The sequence below is a fragment of the Anomalospiza imberbis genome, chromosome 17 (assembly GCF_031753505.1).
Source record: "Anomalospiza imberbis isolate Cuckoo-Finch-1a 21T00152 chromosome 17, ASM3175350v1, whole genome shotgun sequence".
Lineage (NCBI taxonomy): Eukaryota > Metazoa > Chordata > Aves > Passeriformes > Viduidae > Anomalospiza > Anomalospiza imberbis.
The window spans coordinates 6,030,905-6,036,904 of NC_089697.1; the positions used below are offsets into that span (position 1 = coordinate 6,030,905).

Consider the following 6,000-nt stretch of genomic DNA (forward strand, 5'->3'; position numbering starts at 1 on the left):
TGGGAACGTAACACAAGAGACACCTCTAAGCCCCTGTGAGGATATTGGGCTGCTTTTCCCAGACCTCCTGGGGGACAAAACTTCTCTGCTGGGCACTGCTTTCTGTCCTGTTTTTAGTCTCACTCAGCCTGCACAGGTGAAAGCCTCACAGGCAGCTGTGGTCATGTGTTGGTCACGTGTTTTGCTCTCTCTTGACTTTCCCATTTATCTGTGCCCGGGACAGGTGTCGCTGCTGGTGGAGACCTCAGACCTTGGCGGGGATTAAAGCTCAGCCACCTGGAAACACCTAAGAGGAGGACTTGAGATCCCAAGGTTGCACTGCAAACACCAACCTTAAATGAGAGTGTCTGAAGATCAGTTCCATTTCCTGCTCTCAGGCTGTGGCTGGCCTCTGCAATCTACCAAGGAAAAGCCAGAGTTTCTGCACTGTGGTCTCCTCTTCTTTGTATAAAATAGCAGTTGCCTTAAATTATTCTCACCAAAGCCATCAACTGTCCAGCCATGCCAGGGATGAGGGATTTATCTGTAGCTGTAGGAATATGAGTGAGAAGGTCTCATGCGTGCACACTGATGTGTTTTGTAACTCCCTTGGTTGACATAGTGTCAGAGATTTTCCAAAGATTGTCATCCATGGCATGGAGATGAAGCAATACAGCAACCAGAATGACTCATGAGAGCCACGCCGTGGCTCAGGGTGGACGGCGCTGCTCCCCGTGCTTGGAAGTCATCCAAAGGGATGAACAAAAAGTCTTTCCTTTCCCCTGTCACCTGGCATCATTTTCCATGTATGGAGGACTGAGAGGGGGAGCAAGTTGAAATTGGGCTTGTTGAAGTGTGACCCGAGTCCTGCCCATGGTGGCCGATGCACCACAGACAGGGCCGTGGGGTGGGGTGTGAGGGACTGGTGGATCCAAGACTGTTGGTGCCTGTGGGGGTGCTCTGGGTGGAGATGGGGCCTCTTTTGGGACCAGGCACCATCCAAGCCACCAACAATCTCTGCACAGAAGCAGCTTGCAGTGGGTGGCTTCCCACTGTAGCAGGAAAGGCAGTAGGTGTGCTGAATTTTTCCCTTTACCCCTTTTCTTCTATGAAAATGTTGTGAGTTACAGTGAAAAGGAGGATCTTGCTGAAAATACCTCTGTATACCTGCAGGTTCCTCCCCTTGGTGTGCTGGGCTGCAGGCAGGGGTCCTGGCCTCTCATTGCACCCAACAAACAGACTTTCCAGACAGAGGATGCAGGGTGGCTATCGTGGGAGAGGTTACCTTATTCCTGAAAGAAACAAGGTGCAGAGATGTGAGTGACTGAAGTGTATTTGGGTGTTGGGCTCAGAAATATGCAGCAGCCAGGCTTTCAGCAGTGGCAGAGTACAGTGGAGCAGTGTAGCTGTTGCTCGTGTATGTGAGGCTGAGGGGCCTGGGCGATTTGCACCCATTTTCCCAAAGCTGTGACAGGGAGTGACCTTTGGAAGGAGATTTTTCCACCATGATCTGCTCTGATCCTTAGCAGTGTAAGCTTAGAAAGTCGGCACAGATGAAGTTACAGTTTAGTGTGAGGCTGAGTGCTTGGACATGTTTCTTCCTTCTTTTAAGAGCAATGTGTATTTTCTATCCCTTTTTAAGATAATCAGAGATTTTTTTTTATAGTTGGTTGTGCACCTCTCTGTGTCCGGAAGTCCCGCAGCACAGGACTGGGTGGGAAAACCTTGTTGGACTGGAAAGAATGGGGAAATGATAGTTAAGGAAAAAAACAGATGCCCATTCTGCTTCAAAGGTCAATCTGAAAGGATTTCAGAGACGGAGTGGCAGACACACAGGGGTTTACACTCACTGGAGACACGGGGCAAAATCTACCTAATTTATCTACTCTAGTTATGGCATAAGAGAGTGAGAATAATTCAGTACTTTTCTTTGTGAACCAAGTCTATTTTTTAACCTTATTGAGCTCAGGAACATTGCCACAGTAGCAAATATGTGGTATTAAGTGTGGGAGAAGTGAATGTGATCCTTTCCTAAAAGCCATGTGGCTGTACCAGTCCTGAGAAAGCTGTGCAGCATCATCTACACTTCCACAGAGCATAGTTTAGTAGCAATTTGCTTTTCTTTTTTTTTTCTTTCCTTAAATACAAATGTATTGCAAACCCCAGGCTCTGCTGCCTTTAACGTTTTGTCTCCATTTGCTGGCATTCACTTGCCAACTCTGCAGTTTTAATATGCCAACTGCTTTTATTCACCACCAAGACAATTTCCATTGAGAGATCTGAGGGGCTTTTATTTATCACTAAGCACAAAAATGGATCTTTTTCAACAGTGCTAAGGTAATTCCTTTCCACCCCCCCTTTTTTTATGCATGTGATATGCACTCACTAATGTGCTTTCCTCCTAGTAACCTTCTGAGAAAAGTAGGTAGATTTGCTTTTATGTGACGTATAACTATCCATATTGCACTGAGATATGGATATATATACATAGAGAGAGAGCCCCTTAGGGATTTCATTTTCTTAGATGCAAAATACCAGATTTACCTCAAACTGCATGCTTTCAAAACTGACTAGGATTTTGTGTTATACTTTTCAGGTCTTACAAAGATGCAGATACCTTTCACTCTTCACACAAAAGTACCTTCATCACAGATTTTGCTAGCTGTTTACTACAATCTGTGTACTACTGTCCAGAGTTTTCTGTCGGTTGTTCTGCTGGATTATGTGCAATAATAAACAGTTATCTGCTCACTCTATCCATGTGGATTTTTGCAGGGGAATCTCCAAGTTTCTTTCCATGGTGACACATTCACTCCAGTTTTAAAGCAGAGAGTAACACAGAATTTCACTGGTGGCACCTGGATGTTTTTTTAGCTTTTTCTTAATTATCTGTTTCAAAAATCTGCATTTTTTTTTTAATTGATGGGGTTACTTTGCAAAGAGAGTTGTTTTCACTAAATGCTTTTAGGCAGCCTTTAATGACTCTGCAACTCTCTGAGAACAATCCATGTACTCCCATTGTGCTGGCCTCTGGCAGGGGCTGCACAGGGCAAGGAGGAAAGGCAGCTCACTGGCCCAGGCCATGCAGATGGCTGCTGCCAGGTCCCTTTGCTGCCTCCCGCCCCCAGGGCTGCTGCCAGGCTCATTCTGAGCTGTGTGTCACTGGCTGCTCCTCCGGGGTTTGGGAAGGAGTGATTCTCCACTGCCTGTGCCCCATCCTCTCGCTCAGCCTCTGGAGAGAGCCCGGGTGAGAGGAAAGCCAGGCACGAGGTGGAGGGAAATGGCAGCAGGGTGATTTATGGGGGAGGATGGATGAGCAGAGCCCAGCACCAGCCCAGGGCAGCAGGGCCCCGGGGCCTGAGGAATCCAGAGTAGCTGAAACCTTCAATCCTTTTTCTATTTCTGGAGCGTCTCACATGAGCAAAGCCGGACTGTGCAGAGAGGCTGGGGGGACACAGGCTCAGCCTTCATGGGCTGGAGTGCTGCCCCTGGCTTCTGTGGGTGTGAGGGGTCTCATGGCAGAAGATTTCATGCCCTGGTAGAGACTGAAGGAGCTGAGTTTGATGAAATGATGGCTTTATTCTCCTCTGGGCTTGCTTTGCTACTGGTATGGAAGGAGCTACATCTCATTCATCAGTGAGGGGCAGCAGGGTAACCGGAGCCTTGTGCACCTCATAAATCTCAGGCTGATGAATGGAACAGGTCCTCGGCTCATGTGTTACAGAGGCAGCAGGGAGGGAGGTGGGTCTGCTGCTAAAGCAATGACACTTTGCTTTTAAAGTATTAATAAAGGCAGAACAAAAATCTGCACCTTCCCCAGGGTAGGGGGGACAGTGCTGGGCTCTCTGCCTCAATAGCTGCTGGTTTCAGGGATAACATCCCCACAGTGTCCAGCCAAGTGTCCCCAAGGGCAGGCAGGGAGGTGTCTGATATGTGAGAACCAGGCTAAAGGCACTGGCCTGATCCTGTGTCGAAGGGCAGGAGCCTTACCCTCCACTGGTGAGAGGGAAGGTGCAATCTGAGCCTCAATGTCCTCTGACAGTGACCTGCCCAGGCATCCTGGGGACAGCCACGCTGTACCCCACCATCCTTGTGGGGCATGGGGGCTCTCAGGAGCCACCCTCTCTTTTGGTTTGCACAAGAAGAAGGGTCAGAACTGGGGTGAAGGTGACCCTGACACTGAGAAGGTGCTGAAATGTGCAGAAGAGTTCCTGAGGTCGTCTCTGGCCCAGGAGCCAGGAATGGGTCTGGCTCCACACCACTGCCTTTGCTTCAGGACCCTTCCTGGAGGAAGCTAGCTTGAGCCCCAGGAGCATTAATACATCAGGGAACCAGCACCAGGCACCACCAGCAAGGGCATCCCATGCCCAGCTTGGGATTGGCAGCAAGGGGCCTTACTGTGGGTCCTGGGGCCTTACTGTGGAACCCTCTCCTCTGCTCTTCTGTCAGAAATGCTGCCAATGCACCACTGGAAAAAGCTGCTTTAAATTTACTTCCTCTGAGCAACCACCCACTGTGCCTATAAGGACAGGATCAGCCAACTTGGGAGCCCAGTAGGCCCTTGCTGAGGACCTCAAAACCATGTTAGTACCAGGACCACCCCAGGGCCTTCTCCTTGAGAGGGTAAAGTTTTTATAGGCTTCACAGCTTGTGTTTTCAGGCATTAATTCCCTATTGGCAGAGCAGCGAGCAGCCCCTGGTGCACTCACAGCATCCCCTGTCTCTATAGAAACAGCACACTCAGAGCCCAATTCACAGGGTGGTTATTAAAGAGAATTCATCAATTATAAAGCACAAATTGTCCTTGTTACTTCTGCCCATCACCCATGGCACAGGGACCTGTGGTGTTGCCATGATGTTCCCTCCCTCAGGCAGTATCTGGGAAAGCACCCCAGATTTTGGGCACAGGCAATGCCCTCCCATTGAAATCTTCACTGAGACCCTGGCAGGACAGAAATGTGTAGGGCTGGCTAACTGCTAAACTGAGGGAATTTTAGTCAATTAAAGTCAGTCACACAGGACTGGCGAGCTTTGGTCCACGCTGTGTCCCAGGGTGGTTCTGCAACTCCTGCCTTAGTTTGAAGAGTCCTGAGAAGCAACCCCTGAATGAGTGCAAGCCTGGAGGCAGCGCTGGCCTAAGAGCTCTCCAGAAGCTTTGGGAAACAGGAATTGCAAAATAAACAAGTAACTGTGAGTGATTACATTAATATTGCTGTAGGACTATCCCCAGGTTTTATTAGCAGCTCTTTAATTGTGATCTGCTTGAACCAATTAGTTCAAAGAAGCAGCTGAGGCCAGACCAGATTGAAAAAGGACTGCATCCAAATCTTTCCCTAATGTGTAGTCCCCCCTTTCTTGTGGCTCTTAAAAATTTAAGCAATTGCCCATTCAGATCACCTCTCTGATGATCTGAATATTATTCATTTAAAGGTACCTCTATTTTACCTTACAAACATGGTTGGGTACCACAGAGAAGCCTATTCTGGTTGCAGGGAGGTGCTGGATGCCCTCATGGTCTTTACATCCCTTTTTTTAGGGGACTGCTGGTATTTTGTTGGTTACTCTGTCATTTGGCCCTATAGCAGGCTGGCTTTCAGAATGCTGGCCAGCATCATAGGTGAGAGGCTCTCCCAAAAAATCACCTGCACGGCCATTCTCCTGTGACACAGGCTGTCACTGATGCCTTATTTGCCGAATTTCCCACTACCCAAATCTAGAGACAAAGTAAGAAGACAACCTGATAGGAGCTTGAACTACAGATTTTGGTAAATTACTTAAACTTGTGTGTTTTTCCAGGGTAAATAACCCTTGCTGAGGTCCCATCCATGCCCTGCATACAGGCAGTCACTGTGTGGCCTCTATCACTGGGGCCAGCGGAATTCAGGTAAATGTGCTGGATGTGGTGTCTCCTAAACTGAAACTCCCTGATGAATGCCAGGAGCTTCAGCCACCCTGTGGTTCTTCAGGCACAGAAGCCTCACTCACCACTCTGCCAGCAGCTCTTTCCCAAGGCTCTGCCTC

At 48.6% G+C, this 6,000-nt stretch overlaps 1 protein-coding gene across 1 annotated transcript in view; it reads left to right on the top strand.

Moving 5' to 3' along the window:
• Positions 1-2,735, top strand: part of JPH2 (junctophilin 2) — a 31,558-nt gene extending 28,823 nt beyond the window's left edge. Inside the window, exon 6 of the mRNA XM_068207592.1 lies at positions 224-2,735. The gene's annotated coding sequence lies outside the window, so the exon portion shown is untranslated. The remainder of the gene's footprint in view (positions 1-223) is intronic.
• The last annotated feature ends 3,265 nt before the right edge of the window (positions 2,736-6,000 follow it).